Consider the following 20,021-nt stretch of genomic DNA (forward strand, 5'->3'; position numbering starts at 1 on the left):
TAGAAAATTCTAGAAAAACTATCAAATTTTTTGTTGTGGGTTTTTGGAAAAACGTCTCCCCCCCTTATCGTTAATCATTAAAGCCCATTATCGAACCATTTGCCGGACTATTGCCAAAAAAATAAAGGGGGGGATTTCAATTAGTAACCAAATGGGATTTATTCTCCATGCATTAGAGCAGTGACAGATACAGAGATACAGAGATGACACAACCCGAACACATGTTTTATTCCAAAAGTTTCAAGTTCGAATACCCAGAGGTCGTGATCCCATTACCGGAAACAGAAAATTCCGAAAATTTTCAAATTTTGGCATTGAGCTGGCAATTAGGCCTAACTGCCAATGGATTAGGCGATGTGTTGTAATCGCCAATATACTATATATATATATTTTCAATCTCAATTGGCAGGCAAGTGTATCTGTATCTTTATCTGCAATTTTGTATCTCAGAGCCATCGGTGCGGCTGTCAGCGCGGCCACAATGCCACTTGAAGTGCGATGGCGCCAAATGGCTTATCACTTATCACTTGCCTGAATATTATTCACCGATCGGCCCGGAATGGGAAATTCATTAGGCTTGCGGCTTAGGTAACCTATAAAAAAAAAAAACTAGAAAAAAAATTAAAACTAAATCTAATATGGTTAGGACTAGTAAGCGTTACCTTTCTCTTTTTGTAAGAAAAATAAGCATGATACATGGGATTTAAGTTTAAATGACAAAGCAGAAATATTAAAATTTATATTTTTATGTTATATATTTTTTAAATTAAAAATCTATATTTTATTTAAATAAAAAAAAAATAAAATTCAAGTCAGTTAGAAAATAATTTAAATATTCTTTGAAAAATATTATATATTTTCCAAGAATTATGTTAGTTTCTTGAAAATAATTGAAACTATTTAAAAAGCTTCAATAGTTTATATTTCTTATGAATTATTAAAAAAAAATTTAAAAAGAAAATAAACACAATTAAAAAGAAATATAAATATTAAAAACAATTAAAGATTAAAGATTAAAAGCTTTCCTTCCCAAGAATTTTTAGAAAATAGTTTTTAAAAAATATGAAATATTAAATATTAATGAATAATTTCTTTTTTTTTCTCCTTTCAGATGATTCACTTTTTTGTGATTTAAGCAGCGAGCGAGTGAGATGGCCTAAGCAACAGGTGAGTGAGAGGCAAATAGAGCTGTAGAGAGTGTAGTGATAAGGAGCAGGCGACTGATAACAGTGACGTTTTCCATCTCAACGATTTGTGCGTGCGGTTGCCAAGACCAGAATTATAATTATATTATAATCAGTTGCCAGACTTGCTGATAGCTTCTTTTTTTTTTCATTTTTCGTTTTTTTTTTCAACCTTATCAGCCGGCCAAGGCACTTGAAATATTTACGCAAGCAGCCCTCGAGCTACTAACTGATCCAGATTCCACAAAAAAAAAAATTTCTATTGGAGATCTCAGTGCGTAATCAGGAGGTTTTTTTTTATGTAGATTTTTACTCCACACGCCAGCAATTTTGGAATTTTTTTTTTTTTTGTCGCCCGACACGGCAACGGTGCGTATGAGTAACGAGAAAATTAGGAAATTTCGTTTCGATTCCGTTTATATTGGTATTGGAAAGAGGCATGTAATTAATGGGAAACAGCTGATAGTTTGACAGCCGGCAGAAGCAGAGCACTTCAAGCACGCGATTAACTTGGCCAACAATAAATTGTATGTGCGAGTGAGATGGACAACAGTGTCAGAGCGAGACAGAGCAGGTCTAATAGGCATTTTTTTTTTTTGGCAGGAATTTCACAATTATGAATTGGCAATTTTCTATATCTTTTCTTTTTTTTCTTTTTTTTTGGGGGGCAGTTTAAAGTCGCAAGACGACTTTTTTTTTTAACCAGATAAGGGTAAACTATTTAAAGTTTTTTATTTAACCAATGGGGGTACGAAATGAATACCAGTTGACCTGGCAACCGTATAACCGTAAATACTATGTCCGGATATGCCCAAAAAACGATATGGAAAATTTTTATAAAGGGTGTAGTATTAGAATATTAAATATTTAAAGTCTTAAAAGTTTTAGAAAACGATAAAAAATTAAGGATTTTATTAATAGAAAATATTAACAAAGTTCTTACGTTCTTACTAGTATTTATTTTTATATTTTTGCTTTTTATATTACAATTTTAGTTATAATTACATTAACATTAACAACTTCCTTGTTACAATTAAGAAGTTTTAGTTCTTTAAAGCCATTAGCCATTCATATACTTTTTCCCACCAAAAATTCCATATAAAAAATACCAGGAATTTAATGAAATCCCCACTAATAAAATCGAGATTTATAAGACCGGAAAAATATTTAGCAATCGCAGATCAAAAATTCATTATACCTGGCCCATGTGACTTTGGGGTTTTATTTCTATTTCTAGTCTATAAATAATACAATGTCCTGTTATCTCAATTAGCAGGCAGGCGCATTGCAAAAATATTTTATCTCCGCACAGAAACTACCACGAATACACTGTTCAAAAATCAAAAAAAAAAAAGTAGAGGAAAAAAAACTGGGAAGTGGAATGAAATAAGAGTAAGATTGTCGAGCACACACGGCAACCACTCGAAAAAAAAATTCAAGGAGAACTGATTTGTTTCTGTTTTTTTTTTCTCTTTTTTTTTTTTTTTTTGTTAGTTGATGTAGTTTTGTATTTTTTGTTGTTGTTGATAAGAAGCCATACCTCTTATCATTCAAGAGCCACAAAGTTCATAAATAAAGAGCCAACACCACCACCATCACCACCTCCTCTACCAGTATACCTCTAATCACAAAAAGTACCTACATCAAGTTTGACCTAATTTTGATAAGCAAAGACTTTTTGCAAAAAAAAAAAAAAAATAAGGTAAGAAATTAAACAAAAAATCATACATATAAATAATAATTAGAAAGAGGAATAAAAAAATATTAAATGACTAAAACAATTAATAAAATTTAAGACTAAAAGGTGAAACGCGACACGTTTGACCCTCGAAGACTTCCCGAAAGATTTCAATTTTGGGATCAGTTTTCGACTGTCGTTGTCGGGAAGTGATCCGAACACCTCATTTGGCTTTGGAAACACTCGAAGTTCATCTAGTTTTTGAACTTGACCTTCCCTGACATTCATCATTTCGATCGGGATGTGTTTGAAACGGAAATCAAATTAGAAAAAAATAATTAGTTTTCAAAAATTAGTCTCTCGAGTCTTTGATAATAATTTTTATATATATTTTTTTAATAAATTCCTTTTCGAATTTCTGGAAAAAATATATTAGATAATAACCAAATACAACTAATTTCTTTAAATTGCTCTTCATATTTATTTAATATTTATTCTGTAAATATCAACAAAACACTTGAAATTTTTTATGAAAGAACAGTAGCATTTCCTGTTTGGTGGAATGTATTTTTTTTTTTTTCGAATTCTTGACAATTTTGTTGCCATCATAATTGCGTAAATATTAGTCCATAATTCATTCAATTCATTCATTAGGTAGAGTTCCCCCTTCGACTTAATGGAATTTACATGGAAATACGTCTCTCGAAACAGATAAACCCGTTCAAATAAATACAAACTTTTGCATAGAGAGCTTAAGGGGGTCGGTCTTTTATAATTGTGTTAGAATGATATTTCTATTTTTTGCAATTTTTTCTCGGAATGCAATGAGTAAAGAGTGACTACACTCGATATGATATTCAAAGCTCAACTTGTCGGCGAATTATCGCAAAATAGTGGCAAGACAGGCGCCAGGTCTATCGCCAGGTATCTGGGAAAGCAACTTCCACGAAATCCGTATAACGTGGGGGACTTTACCAAATACTTCTAGCACGCAAGTGCCGTCCGGATTTTAAAATACTAAACAGATACTCAATTACTCAAATACAAAGTTTTCAGAACTATTACTATACTATTTAGAGTAAATTTTTATAGACTTACCTGGTCCGATTCGAACAGACAGCTGTCTCAGTTTGAACTTAATTATTCAGAGACACTAGGAGATTGGTAGTAATTGTTAAAAAATAAAAAGAAATAGGTTTTAAGAGCATATTTATTAAACAAACATCTCTTAAGCTTCTAGATATACATCTTATATATTTAATTTAATGAAATATAATACAATTTTATGAAATATGGCAATACTTCAAGGAGCAGTTCGTTGCAAACATTTAGTTTCTGGCCTTTATCTTGTTCCTCAATCCTTCTTTCCTTAACCAACTTCCATCCTTTACTAAGTAGTTCCTTTTTCGTATTTTCAGCTATATGTCCTCACAACAGGAGCCGACAGAGGAGAGACATCCTGCCGACCAACACGGCACATCTTCAACAGAGGCTGGAGCTTCCACCAAAGCAGCTGGAAAGAGTTTAAGACGGTATTTTTTCAGGTGAGTACAAATTTTATTGAAAAAATACTGTTACTGTACATAAATACAAAGTGGTTAGGTTAAGTTACTATAGGGTTAAGGGTCACTCGTTACGGGCGTCGGTATAAGGGTTATGGAATGTGGGCTACGGAATTCGGGCTAAAGATTACGGGCTTCATGACGGCTTCATTACGGCTCAAGGTTACAGGCCCAAGATACGGGCTACTGGAACCGGCCAAGGGCTACTGGAACCGGCCTACAGGCTGCAGGAACCAGGATCGGGCTACTGGAACCGGCCCACGGGCTATAGGAACCAGGATCGGGCTACTGGAACCGGCCCACGGGCTGCAGGAACCAGGATCGGGCTACTGGAACCGGCCCACGGGCTGCAGGAACCAGGATCGGGCTACTGGAACCGGCCTACAGGCTGCAGGAACCAGGATAGGGCTACTGGAACCGGCCTACAGGCTGCAGGAACCAGGATCGGGCTACTGGAACCCGCCCACGGGCTGCAGGAACCAGGATCGGGCTACTGGAACCCGCCCACGGGCTGCAGGAACCAGGATCGGGCTACTGGAACCGGCCCACGAGCTGCAGGAACCAGGATCGGGCTACAGGAACCCGCCCACGAGCTGCAGGAACCAGGATCGGGCTACTGGAACCGGCCCACGGGCTACAGGAACCAGAATCGGGCTACTGGAACCGGCCTACAGGCTGCAGGAACCAGGATCGGGCTACTGGAACCGGCCTACAGGCTGCAGGAACCAGGATCGGGCTACTGAAACCGGCCCACGGGCTGCAGGAACCAGGATCGGGCTACTGGAACCGGCCGACAGGCTGCAGGAACCAGGATCGGGCTACTGGAACCGGCCCACGGGCTATAGGAACCAGGATCGGGCTACTGGAACCGGCCCACGGGCTATAGGAACCAGGATCGGGCTACTGGAACCGGCCCACGGGCTGCAGGAACCAGGATCGGGGTACTGGAACCGGCCCACGGGCTATAGGAACCAGGATCGGGCTACTGGAACCGGCCCACGGGCTATAGGAACCAGGATCGGGCTACTGGAACCGGCCCACAGGCTATAGGAACCAGGATCGGGCTACTGGAACCGGCCCACGGGCTGCAGGAACCAGGATCGGGCTACTGGAACCGGCCTACAGGCTGCAGGAACCAAGATCGGGCTACTGGAACCGGCCCACGGGCTGCAGGAACCAGGATCGGGCTACTGGAACCGGCCCACGGGCTGCAGGAACCAGGATCGGGCTACTGGAACCGGCCCACGGGCTGCAGGAACCAGGATCGGGCTACTGGAACCGGCCCACGGGCTGCAGGAACCAGGATCGGGCTACTGGAACCGGCCCACGGGCTGCAGGAACCAAGATCGGGCTACTGGAACCGGCCAACTGGCTGCAGGAACCAGGATCTGGCTACCGGAACCGGCCTATAGGCTGCAGGAACCAGGATCGGGCTACTGGAACCGGCCCACGGGCTACAGGAACCAGGATCGGGCTACTGGAACCGGCCTACAGGCTGCAGGAACCAGGATCGGGCTACTGGAACCGGCCCACAGGCTGCAGGAACCAAGATCGGGCTACTGGAACCGGCCAACTGGCTGCAGGAACCAGGATCTGGCTAACGGAACCGGCCTATAGGCTGCAGGAACCAGGATCGGGCTACTGGAACCGGCCCACAGGCTGCAGGAACCAGGATCGGGCTACTGGAACCGGCCTACAGGCTGCAGGAACCAGGATCGGGCTACTGGAACCGGCCCACGGGCTGCAGGAACCAGGATCGGGCTACTAGAACCCGCCCACGGGCTGCAGGAACCAGGATCGGGCTACTGGAGGCGGCCTACAGGCTGCAGGAACCAGGATCGGGCTACTGGGACCGGCCTACAAGCTGCAGGAACCAGGATCGGGCTACTGGAACCGGCCCACGGGCTGCTGGAACCAGGATTGGGCTACTGGAGGCGGCCCACGGGCGGCAGGAACCAGGATCGGGCTACTGGAACCGGCCTACAGGCTGCAGGAACCAGGATCGGGCTACTGGAACCGGCCCACGGGCTGCAGGAACCAGGATCGGGCTACTGGAACCCGCCCACGGGCTGCAGGAACCAGGATCGGGCTACTGGAACCGGCCTACAGGCTGCAGGAACCAGGATCGGGCTACTGGAACCGGCCCACGGGCTGCAGGAACCAGGATCGGGCTACTGGAACCGGCCTACAGGCTGCAGGAACCAGGATAGGGCTACTGGAACCGGCCTACAGGCTGCAGGAACCAGGATCGGGCTTCTGGAACCGGCCCACGGGCTGCAGGAACCAGGATCGGGCTACTGGAACCCGCCCACGGGCTGCAGGAACCAGGATCGGGCTACTGGAGGCGGCCTACAGGCTGCAGGAACCAGTATCGGGCTACTGGGACCGGCCCACGGGCTGCAGGAACCAGGATCGGGCTACTGGAACCGGCCTACAGGCGGCAGGAACCAGGATCGGGCTACTGGAACCGGCCCACGAGCTGCAGGAACCAGGATCGGGCTACAGGAACCCGCCCACGGGCTGCAGGAACCAGGATCGGGCTACTGGAACCTGCCTACATGCTGCAGGAACCAGGATCGGGCTACTGGAACCGGCCCACGAGCTGCAGGAACCAGGATCGGGCTACAGGAACCCGCCCACGGGCTGCAGGAACCAGGATCGGGCTACTGGAACCTGCCTACATGCTGCAGGAACCAGGATCGGGCTACTGGAACCGGCCTACAGGCTGCAGGAACCAGGATCGGGCTACTGGAACCGGCCCACGGGCTGCAGGAACCAGGATCGGGCTACTGGAACCGGCCTACAGGCTGCAGGAACCAGGATCGGGCTACTGGAACCGGCCCACGAGCTGCAGGAACCAGGATCGGGCTACAGGAACCCGCCCACGGGCTGCAGGAACCAGGATCGGGCTACTGGAACCTGCCTACATGCTGCAGGAACCAGGATCGGGCTACTGGAACCGGCCCACGAGCTGCAGGAACCAGGATCGGGCTACAGGAACCCGCCCACGGGCTGCAGGAACCAGGATCGGGCTACTGGAACCGGCCTACAGGCTGCAGGAACTAGGATCGGGCTACTGGAACCGGCCCACGGGCTGCAGGAACCAGGATCGGGCTACTGGAACCCGCCCACGGGCTGCAGGAACCAGGATCGGGCTACTGGAACCGGCCTACAGGCTGCAGGAACCAGGATCGGGCTACTGGAACCGGCCCACGGGCTGCAGGAACCACGATCGGGCTACTGGAACCCGCCCACGGGCTGCAGGAACCAGGATCGGGCTACTGGAACCGGCCTACAGGCTGCAGGAACCAGGATCGGGCTACTGGAACCCGCCCACGGGCTGCAGGAACCAGGATCGGGCTACTGGAACCGGCCTACAGGCTGCAGGAACCAGGATCGGGCTACTGGAACCGGCCCACGAGCTGCAGGAACCAGGATCGGGCTACAGGAACCCGCCCACGGGCTGCAGGAACCAGGATCTGGCTACTGGAACCGGCCCACGGGCTGCAGGAACCAGGATCGGGCTACTGGAACCGGCCCACGGGCTGCAGGAACCAGGATCGGGCTACTGGAACCCGCCCACGGGCTGCAGGAACCAGGATCGGGCTACTGGAACCGGCCCACGGGCTGCAGGAACCAGGATCGGGCTACAGGAACCCGCCCACGGGCTGCAGGAACCAGGATCGGGCTACTGGAACCGGCCTACAGGCTGCAGGAACCAGGATCGGGCTACTGGAACCGGCCCACGGGCTGCAGGAACCAGGATCGGGCTACTGGAACCCGCCCACGGGCTGCAGGAACCAGGATCGGGCTACTGGAACCGGCCTACAGGCTGCAGGAACCAGGATCGGGCTACTGGAACCGGCCCACGGGCTGCAGGAACCAGGATCGGGCTACTGGAACCCGCCCACGGGCTGCAGGAACCAGGATCGGGCTACTGGAACCGGCCTACAGGCTGCAGGAACCAGGATCGGGCTACTGGAACCCGCCCACGGGCTGCAGGAACCAGGATCGGGCTACTGGAACCGGCCCACGGGCTGCAGGAACCAGGATCGGGCTACAGGAACCCGCCCACGGGCTGCAGGAACCAGGATCGGGCTACTGGAACCGGCCCACGAGCTGCAGGAACCAGGATCGGGCTAGAGGAACCCGCCCACGGGCTGCAGGAACCAGGATCGGGCTACTGGAACCGGCCTACAGGCTGCAGGAATCAGGATCGGGCTACTGGAACCGGCCCACGGGCTGCAGGAACCAGGATCGGGCTACTGGAACCCGCCCACGGGCTGCAGGAACCAGGATCGGGCTACTGGAACCCGCCCACGGGCTGCAGGAACCAGGATCGGGCTACTGGAACCGGCCCACGGGCTGCAGGAACCAGGATCGGGCTACAGGAACCCGCCCACGGGCTGCAGGAACCAGGATCGGGCTACTGGAACCGGCCCACGAGCTGCAGGAACCAGGATCGGGCTACAGGAACCCGCCCACGGGCTGCAGGAACCAGGATCGGGCTACTGGAACCGGCCTACAGGCTGCAGGAACCAGGATCGGGCTACTGGAACCGGCCTACAGGCTGCAGGAATCAGGATCGGGCTACTGGAACCGGCCTACAGGCTGCAGGAACCAGGATCGGGCTACTGGAACCGGCCCACGGGCTGCAGGAACCAGGATCGGGCTACTGGAACCGGCCCACGGGCTGCAGGAACCAGGATCGGGCCACTGGAACCGGCCCACGGGCTGCAGGAACCAGGATCGGGCTACTGGAACCCGCCCACGGGCTGCAGGAACCAGGATCGGGCTACTGGAACCCGCCCACGGGCTGCAGGAACCAGGATCGGGCTACTGGAACCGGCCTACAGGCTGCAGGAACCAGGATCGGGCTACTGGAACAGGCCTACAGGCTGCAGGAACCAGGATCGGGCTACTGGAACCGGCCTACAGACTGCAGGAACCAGGATCGGGCTACTGGAACCGGCCCACGGGCTGCAGGAACCAGGATCGGGCTACTGGAACCCGCCCACGGGCTGCAGGAACCAGGATCGGGCTACTGGAGGCGGCCTACAGGCTGCAGGAACCAGTATCGGGCTACTGGGACCGGCCCACGGGCTGCAGGAACCAGGATCGGGCTACTGGAACCGGCCTACAGGCTGCAGGAATCAGGATCGGGCTACTGGAACCGGCCTACAGGCTGCAGGAACCAGGATCGGGCTACTGGAACCGGCCCACGGGCTGCAGGAACCAGGATCGGGCTACTGGAACCGGCACACGGGCTGCAGGAACCAGGATCGGGCCACTGGAACCGGCCCACGGGCTGCAGGAACCAGGATCGGGCTACTGGAACCCGCCCACGGGCTGCAGGAACCAGGATCGGGCTACTGGAACCGGCCTACAGGCTGCAGGAACCAGGATCGGGCTACTGGAACAGGCCTACAGGCTGCAGGAACCAGGATCGGGCTACTGGAACCGGCCTACAGACTGCAGGAACCAGGATCGGGCTACTGGAACCGGCCCACGGGCTGCAGGAACCAGGATCGGGCTACTGGAACAGGCCTACAGGCTGCAGGAACCAGGATCGGGCTACTGGAGGCGGCCTACAGGCTGCAGGAACCAGGATCGGGCTACTGGAACCGGCCTACAGGCTGCAGGAACCAGTATCGGGCTACTGGGACCGGCCCACGGGCTGCAGGAACCAGGATCGGGCTACTGGAACCCGCCCACAGGCTGCAGGAACCAGGATCGGGCTACTGGAACCGGCCTACAGGCTGCAGGAACCAGGATCGGGCTACTGGAACAGGCCTACAGGCTGCAGGAACCAGGATCGGGCTACTGGAACCGGCCTACAGACTGCAGGAACCAGGATCGGGCTACTGGAACCGGCCCACGGGCTGCAGGAACCAGGATCGGGCTACTGGAACCCGCCCACGGGCTGCAGGAACCAGGATCGGGCTACAGGAACCCGCCCACGGGCTGCAGGAACCAGGATCGGGCTACTGGAACCGGCCTACAGGCTGCAGGAACCAGGATCGGGCTACTGGAACCGGCCTACAGGCTGCAGGAATCAGGATCGGGCTACTGGAACCGGCCCACGGGCTGCAGGAACCAGGATCGGGCTACTGGAACCCGCCCACGGGCTGCAGGAACCAGGATCGGGCTACTGGAACCGGCCTACAGGCTGCAGGAACCAGGATCGGGCTACTGGAACCGGCCCACGGGCTGCAGGAACCAGGATCGGGCTACTGGAACCCGCCCACGGGCTGCAGGAACCAGGATCGGGCTACTGGAACCCGCCCACGGGCTGCAGGAACCAGGATCGGGCTACTGGAACCGGCCCACGGGCTGCAGGAACCAGGATCGGGCTACAGGAACCCGCCCACGGGCTGCAGGAACCAGGATCGGGCTACTGGAACCGGCCCACGAGCTGCAGGAACCAGGATCGGGCTACAGGAACCCGCCCACGGGCTGCAGGAACCAGGATCGGGCTACTGGAACCGGCCTACAGGCTGCAGGAACCAGGATCGGGCTACTGGAACCGGCCTACAGGCTGCAGGAATCAGGATCGGGCTACTGGAACCGGCCTACAGGCTGCAGGAACCAGGATCGGGCTACTGGAACCGGCCCACGGGCTGCAGGAACCAGGATCGGGCTACTGGAACCGGCCCACGGGCTGCAGGAACCAGGATCGGGCCACTGGAACCGGCCCACGGGCTGCAGGAACCAGGATCGGGCTACTGGAACCCGCCCACGGGCTGCAGGAACCAGGATCGGGCTACTGGAACCCGCCCACGGGCTGCAGGAACCAGGATCGGGCTACTGGAACCCGCCCACGGGCTGCAGGAACCAGGATCGGGCTACTGGAACCCGCCCACGGGCTGCAGGAACCAGGATCGGGCTACTGGAACCGGCCTACAGGCTGCAGGAACCAGGATCGGGCTACTGGAACAGGCCTACAGGCTGCAGGAACCAGGATCGGGCTACTGGAACCGGCCTACAGACTGCAGGAACCAGGATCGGGCTACTGGAACCGGCCCACGGGCTGCAGGAACCAGGATCGGGCTACTGGAACAGGCCTACAGGCTGCAGGAACCAGGATCGGGCTACTGGAGGCGGCCTACAGGCTGCAGGAACCAGGATCGGGCTACTGGAACCGGCCTACAGGCTGCAGGAACCAGTATCGGGCTACTGGGACCGGCCCACGGGCTGCAGGAACCAGGATCGGGCTACTGGAACCCGCCCACAGGCTGCAGGAACCAGGATCGGGCTACTGGAACCGGCCTACAGGCTGCAGGAACCAGGATCGGGCTACTGGAACAGGCCTACAGGCTGCAGGAACCAGGATCGGGCTACTGGAACCGGCCTACAGACTGCAGGAACCAGGATCGGGCTACTGGAACCGGCCCACGGGCTGCAGGAACCAGGATCGGGCTACTGGAACCCGCCCACGGGCTGCAGGAACCAGGATCGGGCTACTGGAACCGGCCTACAGGCTGCAGGAACCAGGATCGGGCTACTGGAACAGGCCTACAGGCTGCAGGAACCAGGATCGGGCTACTGGAACCGGCCTACAGACTGCAGGAACCAGGATCGGGCTACTGGAACCGGCCCACGGGCTGCAGGAACCAGGATCGGGCTACTGGAACCCGCCCACGGGCTGCAGGAACCAGGATCGGGCTACTGGAACCGGCCTACAGGCTGCAGGAACCAGGATCGGGCTACTGGAACAGGCCTACAGGCTGCAGGAACCAGGATCGGGCTACTGGAACCGGCCTACAGACTGCAGGAACCAGGATCGGGCTACTGGAACCGGCCCACGGGCTGCAGGAACCAGGATCGGGCTACTGGAGGCGGCCTACAGGCTGCAGGAACCAGGATCGGGCTACTGGAACCCGCCCACGGGCTGCAGGAACCAGGATCGGGCTACTGGAGGCGGCCTACAGGCTGCAGGAACCAGGATCGGGCTACTGGAACCCGCCCACGGGCTGCAGGAACCAGGATCGGGCTACTGGAACCCGCCCACGGGCTGCAGGAACCAGGATCGGGCTACTGGAACCGGCCTACAGGCTGCAGGAACCAGGATCGGGCTACTGGAACAGGCCTACAGGCTGCAGGAACCAGGATCGGGCTACTGGAACCGGCCTACAGACTGCAGGAACCAGGATCGGGCTACTGGAACCGGCCCACGGGCTGCAGGAACCAGGATCGGGCTACTGGAACCCGCCCACGGGCTGCAGGAACCAGGATCGGGCTACTGGAACCCGCCCACGGGCTGCAGGAACCAGGATCGGGCTACTGGAGGCGGCCTACAGGCTGCAGGAACCAGGATCGGGCTACTGGAACCCGCCCACGGGCTGCAGGAACCAGGATCGGGCTACTGGAACCCGCCCACGGGCTGCAGGAACCAGGATCGGGCTACTGGAACCCGCCCACGGGCTGCAGGAACCAGGATCGGGCTACTGGAACCGGCCCACGGGCTGCAGGAACCAGGATCGGGCCACTGGAACCGGCCCACGGGCTGCAGGAACCAGGATCGGGCTACTGGAACCCGCCCACGGGCTGCAGGAACCAGGATCGGGCTACTGGAACCCGCCCACGGGCTGCAGGAACCAGGATCGGGCTACTGGAACCCGCCCACGGGCTGCAGGAACCAGGATCGGGCTACTGGAACCGGCCTACAGGCTGCAGGAACCAGGATCGGGCTACTGGAACAGGCCTACAGGCTGCAGGAACCAGGATCGGGCTACTGGAACCGGCCTACAGACTGCAGGAACCAGGATCGGGCTACTGGAACCGGCCCACGGGCTGCAGGAACCAGGATCGGGCTACTGGAACCCGCCCACGGGCTGCAGGAACCAGGATCGGGCTACTGGAACCCGCCCACGGGCTGCAGGAACCAGGATCGGGCTACTGGAACCCGCCCACGGGCTGCAGGAACCAGGATCGGGCTACTGGAACCGGCCTACAGGCTGCAGGAACCAGGATCGGGCTACTGGAACAGGCCTACAGGCTGCAGGAACCAGGATCGGGCTACTGGAACCGGCCTACAGACTGCAGGAACCAGGATCGGGCTACTGGAACCGGCCCACGGGCTGCAGGAACCAGGATCGGGCTACTGGAACCGGCCCACGGGCTGCAGGAACCAGGATCGGGCTACTGGAACCCGCCCACGGGCTGCAGGAACCAGGATCGGGCTACTGGAACCCGCCCACGGGCTGCAGGAACCAGGATCGGGCTACTGGAACCCGCCCACGGGCTGCAGGAACCAGGATCGGGCTACTGGAACCGGCCTACAGGCTGCAGGAACCAGGATCGGGCTACTGGAACAGGCCTACAGGCTGCAGGAACCAGGATCGGGCTACTGGAACCGGCCTACAGACTGCAGGAACCAGGATCGGGCTACTGGAACCGGCCCACGGGCTGCAGGAACCAGGATCGGGCTACAGGAACCCGCCCACGGTCTGCATGAACCTGGATCGGTCTACTGGAACCGGCCCACGGGCTATAGGAACCAGGATCGGGCTACTGGAACCGGCCCACGGGCTATAGGAACCAGGATCGGGCTACTGGAACCGGCCCACGGGCTGCAGGAACCAGGATCGGGCTACTGGAACCGGCCCACGGGCTATAGGAACCAGGATCGGGCTACTGGAACCGGCCTACAGGCTGCAGGAACCAGGATCGGGCTACTGGAACCGGCCTACAGGCTGCAGGAACCAGGATCGGGCTACTGAAACCGGCCCACGGGCTGCAGGAACCAGGATCGGGCTACTGGAACCGGCCTACAGGCTGCAGGAACCAGGATCGGGCTACTGGGACCGGCCCACGGGCTGCAGGAACCAGGATCGGGCTACTGGAACCGGCCCACGGGCTGCAGGAACCAGGATCGGGCTACTGGAACCCGCCCACGGGCTGCAGGAACCAGGATCGGGCTACTGGAACCGGCCCACGGGCTGCAGGAACCAGGATCGGGCTACTGGAACAGGCCTACAGGCTGCAGGAACCAGGATCGGGCTACTGGAACCGGCCCACGGGCTGCAGGAACCAGGATCGGGCTACAGGAACCCGCCCACGGGCTGCAGGAACCAGGATCGGGCTACTGGAACCGGCCTACAGGCGGCAGGAACCAGGATCGGGCTACTGGAACCGGCCCACGAGCTGCAGGAACCAGGATAGGGCTACAGGAACCCGCCCACGGGCTGCAGGAACCAGGATCGGGCTACTGGAACCTGCCTACATGCTGCAGGAACCAGGATCGGGCTACTGGAACCGGCCCACGGGCTGCAAGAACCAGGATAGGGCTACTGGAACCGGCCTACAGGCTGCAGGAACCAGGATCGGGCTACTGGAACCGGCCTACAGGCTGCAGGAACCAGGATCGGGCTACTGAAACCGGCCCACGGGCTGCAGGAACCAGGATCGGGCTACTGGAACCGGCCTACTGGCTGCAGGAACCAGGATCGGGCTACTGGGACCGGCCCACGGGCTGCAGGAACCAGGATCGGGCTACTGGAACCGGCCCACGGGCTGCAGGAACCAGGATCGGGCTACTGGAACCCGCCCACGGGCTGCAGGAACCAGGATCGGGCTACTGGAACCGGCCCACGGGCTGCAGGAACCAGGATCGGGCTACTGGAACCGGCCTACAGGCTGCAGGAACCAGGATCGGGCTACTGGAACCGGCCCACGGGCTGCAGGAACCAGGATCAGGCTACAGGAACCGGCCCACGGGCTGCAGGAACCAGGATCGGGCTACTGGAACCGGCCCACGGGCTGCAGGAACCAGGATCGGGCTACAGGAACCCGCCCACGGGCTGCAGGAACCAGGATCGGGCTACTGGAACCGGCCTACAGGCTGCAGGAACCAGGATCGGGCTACTGGAACCGGCCCACGGGCTGCAGGAACCAGGATCGGGCTACTGGAACCCGCCCACGGGCTGCAGGAACCAGGATCGGGCTACTGGAGGCGGCCTTCAGGCTGCAGGAACCAGGATCGGGCTACTGGAACCGGCCCACGGGCTGCAGGAACCAGGATCGGGCTACTGGAACCGGCCCACGGGCTGCAGGAACCAGGATCGGGCTACTGGGACCGGCCCACGGGCTGCAGGAACCAGGATCGGGCTACTGGAACCGGCCTACAGGCGGCAGGAACCAGGATCGGGCTACTGGAACCGGCCCACGAGCTGCAGGAACCAGGATCGGGCTACAGGAACCCGCCCACGGGCTGCAGGAACCAGGATCGGGCTACTGGAACCTGCCTACATGCTGCAGGAACCAGGATCGGGCTACTGGAACCGGCCCACGAGCTGCAGGAACCAGGATCGGGCTACAGGAACCCGCCCACGGGCTGCAGGAACCAGGATCGGGCTACTGGAACCGGCCTACAGGCTGCAGGAACCAGGATCGGGCTACTGGAACCGGCCCACGGGCTGCAGGAACCAGGATCGGGCTACTGGAACCCGCCCACGGGCTGCAGGAACCAGGATCGGGCTACTGGAGGCGGCCTTCAGGCTGCAGGAACCAGGATCGGGCTACTGGGACCGGCCCACGGGCTGCAGGAACCAGGATCGGGCTACTGGAACCGGCCCACGAGCTGCAGGAACCAGGATCGGGCTACTGGAACCGGCCCACGAGCTGCAGGAACCAGGATCGGGCTACAGGAACCCGCCCACGGGCTGCAGGAACCAGGATCGGGCTACTGGAACCCGCCTACATGCTGCAGGAACCAGGATCGGGCTACTGGAACCGGCCCACGAGCTGCAGGAACCAGGATCGGGCTACAGGAACCCGCCCACGGGCTGCAGGAACCAGGATCGGGCTACTGGAACCGGCCTACAGGCTGCAGGAACCAGGATCGGGCTACTGGAACCGGCCCACGGGCTGCAGGAACCAGGATCGGGCTACTGGAACCGGCCCACGGGCTGCAGGAACCAGGATCGGGCTACTGGGACCGGCCCACGGGCTGCAGGAACCAGGATCGGGCTACTGGAACCGGCCCACGAGCTGCAGAAACCAGGATCGGGCTACTGGAACCGGCCCACGAGCTGCAGGAACCAGGATCGGGCTACAGGAACCCGCCCACGGGCTGCAGGAACCAGGATCGGGCTACTGGAACCCGCCTACATGCTGCAGGAACCAGGATCGGGCTACTGGAACCGGCCCACGAGCTGCAGGAACCAGGATCGGGCTACAGGAACCCGCCCACGGGCTGCAGGAACCAGGATCGGGCTACTGGAACCGGCCTACAGGCTGCAGGAACCAGGATCGGGCTACTGGAACCGGCCCACGGGCTGCAGGAACCAGGATCGGGCTACTGGAACCGGCCCACGGGCTGCAGGAACCAGGATCCGGTCGGTTCCAGTAGCCCGATCCTGGTTCCTGCAGCTCGTGGGCGGGTTCCTGTAGCCCGATCCTGGTTCCTGCAGCTCGTGGGCCGGTTCCAGTAGCCCGATCCTGGTTCCTGCAGCCCGTGGGCGGGTTCCAGTAGCCCGATCCTGGTTCCTGCAGCCCGTGGGCCGGTTCCAGTGGCCCGATCCTGGTTCCTGCAGCCCGTGGGCCGGTTCCAGTAGCCCGATCCTGGTTCCTGCAGCCTGTAGGCCTGTTCCAGTAGCCCGATCCTGGTTCCTGCAGCCTGTAGGCCGGTTCCAGTAGCCCGATCCTGGTTCCTGCAGCCCGTGGGCGGGTTCCAGTAGCCCGATCCTGGTTCCTGCAGCCCGTGGGCGGGTTCCAGTAGCCCGATCCTGGTTCCTGCAGCCTGTAGGCCGCCTCCAGTAGCCCGATCCTGTTTCCTGCAGCCCGTGGGCGGGTTCCAGTAGCCCGATCCTGGTTCCTGCAGCCCGTGGGCGGGTTCCAGTAGCCCGATCCTGGTTCCTGCAGCCCGTGGGCCGGTTCCAGTAGCCCGATCCTGGTTCCTGCAGTCTGTAGGCCGGTTCCAGTAGCCCGATCCTGGTTCCTGCAGCCTGCAGGCCGGTTCCAGTAGCCCGATCCTGGTTCCTGCAGCCTGTAGGCCGGTTCCAGTAGCCCGATCCTGGTTCCTGCAGCCCGTGGGCCGGTTTCAGTAGCCCGATCCTGGTTCCTGCAGCCCGTGGGCGGGTTCCAGTAGCCCGATCCTGGTTCCTGCAGCCTGTAGGCCGGTTCCAGTAGCCCGATCCTGGTTCCTGCAGCCTGCAGGCCGGTTCCAGTAGCCCGATCCTGGTTCCTGCAGCCCGTGGGCCGGTTCCAGTAGCCCGATCCTGGTTCCTGCAGACTGTAGGCCGGTTCAGTAGCCCGATCCTGGTTCCTGCAGCCCGTGGGCCGGTTCCAGTAGCCCGATCCTGGTTCCTGCAGCCTGTAGGCCGGTTCCAGTAGCCCGATCCTGGTTCCTGCAGCATGTAGGCCGGTTCCAGTAGCCCGATCCTGGTTCCTGCAGCCCGTGGGCCGGTTCCAGTAGCCCGATCCTGGTTCCTGCAGCCTGTGGGCCGGTTCCATTAGCCCGATCCTGGTTCCTGCAGCCTGTAGGCCGGTTCCAGTAGCCCGATTCTGGTTCCTGTAGCCCGTGGGCCGGTTCCAGTAGCCCGATCCTGGTTCCTGCAGCCTGTAGGCCGGTTCCAGTAGCCCGATCCTGGTTCCTGCAGCCCGTGGGCGGGTTCCAGTAGCCCGATCCTGGTTCCTGCTGCCCGTGGGCCGGTTCCAGTAGCCCGATCCTGGTTCCTGCAGCCCGTGGGCCGGTCCCAGTAGCCCGATCCTGGTTCCTGCAGCCCGTGGGCCGGTTTCAGTAGCCCGATCCTGGTTCCTGCAGCCCGTGGGCCGGTTCCAGTAGCCCGATCCTGGTTCCTGCAGCCTGTAGGCCGGTTCCAGTAGCCCGATCCTGGTTCCTGCAGCCCGTGGGCCGGTTTCAGTAGCCCGATCCTGGTTCCTGCAGCCTGTAGGCCGGTTCCAGTAGCCCGATCCTGGTTCCTGCAGCCCGTGGGCCGGTTTCAGTAGCCCGATCCTGGTTCCTGCAGCCCGTGGGCCGGTTTCAGTAGCCCGATTCTGGTTCCTGCAGCCTGTAGGTCGGTTCCAGTAGCCCGATCCTGGTTCCTGCAGCCCGTGGGCCGCCTCCAGTAGCCCGATCCTGGTTCCTGCAGCCTGTAGGCCGGTTCCAGTAGCCCGATCCTGGTTCCTGCAGCCCGTGGGCCGGTCCCAGTAGCCCGATCCTGGTTCCTGCAGCCCGTGGGCCGGTTTCAGTAGCCCGATCCTGGTTCCTGCAGCCCGTGGGCCGGTTCCACTAGCCCGATCCTGGTTCCTGCAGCCTGTAGGCCGGTTCCAGTAGCCCGATCCTGGTTCCTGCAGCCCGTGGGCCGGTCCCAGTAGCCCGATCCTGGTTCCTGCAGCCCGTGGGCCGGTTCCAGTAGCCCGATCCTGGTTCCTGCAGCCCGTGGGCCGGTTCCAGTAGCCCGATCCTGGTTCCTATAGCCCGTGGGCCGGTTCCAGTAGCCCGATCCTGGTTCCTATAGCCCGTGGGCCGGTTCCAGTAGCCCGATCCTGGTTCCTATAGCCCGTGGGCCGGTTTCAGTAGCCCGATCCTGGTTCCTGCAGCCTGTAGGCCGGTTCAGTAGCCCGATCCTGGTTCCTCCAGCCTGTAGGCCGGTTCCAGTAGCCCGATCCTGGTTCCTGCAGCCCGTGGGCCGGTTTCAGTAGCCCGATCCTGGTTCCTGCAGCCCGTGGGCCGGTTTCAGTAGCCCGATCCTGGTTCCTGCAGCCCGTGGGCGGGTTCCAGTAGCCCGATTCTGGTTCCTGCAGCCTGTAGGCCGGTTCCAGTAGCCCGATCCTGGTTCCTGCAGCCTGCAGGCCGGTTCCAGTAGCCCGATCCTGGTTCCTGCAGCCCGTGGGCCGGTTCCAGTAGCCCGATCCTGGTTCCTGCAGCCTGTAGGCCGGTTCCAGTAGCCCGATTCTGGTTCCTGTAGCCCGTGGGCCGGTTCCAGTAGCCCGATCCTGGTTCCTGCAGCTCGTGGGCGGGTTCCTGTAGCCCGATCCTGGTTCCTGCAGCCTGTAGGCCGGTTCCAGTAGCCCGATCCTGGTTCCTGCAGCCTGCAGGCCGGTTCCAGTAGCCCGATCCTGGTTCCTGCAGCCTGTATGCCGGTTCCAGTAGCCCGATCCTGGTTCCTGCAGCCTGCAGGCCGGTTCCAGTAGCCCGATCCTGGTTCCTGCAGCCCGTGGGCCGGTTCCAGTAGCCCGATCCTGGTTCCTGCAGCCTGTAGGCCGGTTCCAGTAGCCCGATCCTGGTTCCTGCAGCCTGTAGGCCGGTTCCAGTAGCCCGATTCTGGTTCCTGTAGCCCGTGGGCGGGTTCCAGTAGCCCGATCCTGGTTCCTGCAGCCTGTAGGCCGGTTCCAGTAGCCCTATCCTGGTTCCTGCAGCCTGTAGGCCGGTTCCAGTAGCCCGATTCTGGTTCCTGTAGCCCGTGGGCGGGTTCCAGTAGCCCGATCCTGGTTCCTGCAGCCTGTAGGCCGGTTCCAGTAGCCCTATCCTGGTTCCTGCAGCCTGTAGGCCGGTTCCAGTAGCCCGATCCTGGTTCCTGCAGCCCGTGGGCGGGTTCCAGTAGCCCGATTCTGGTTCCTGCAGCCTGTAGGCCGGTTCCAGTAGCCCGATCC

General features: G+C 58.0%; 1 long non-coding RNA gene across 2 annotated transcripts in view; it reads left to right on the forward strand.

Annotated features, from left to right (window-relative positions):
• The window catches only part of LOC26515501, a 55,320-nt gene extending 50,658 nt beyond the window's left edge, over positions 1 to 4,662 (forward strand). The window contains exons 7-8 of one of the 2 annotated variants that reach the window (XR_004310285.2): positions 1,112 to 1,167; positions 4,281 to 4,660. This is a non-coding gene — a long non-coding RNA (uncharacterized LOC26515501). Of the gene's footprint in view, positions 1 to 1,111; positions 1,168 to 4,280 lie in introns of both variants that reach the window. The other variant, XR_001408206.3, reaches the window with a different exon arrangement.
• Positions 4,663 to 20,021: the final 15,359 nt, after the last annotated feature.

The sequence above is a fragment of the Drosophila ananassae genome, chromosome XR, assembly GCF_017639315.1.
Source record: "Drosophila ananassae strain 14024-0371.13 chromosome XR, ASM1763931v2, whole genome shotgun sequence".
Classification (NCBI taxonomy): Eukaryota; Metazoa; Arthropoda; class Insecta; order Diptera; family Drosophilidae; genus Drosophila; species Drosophila ananassae.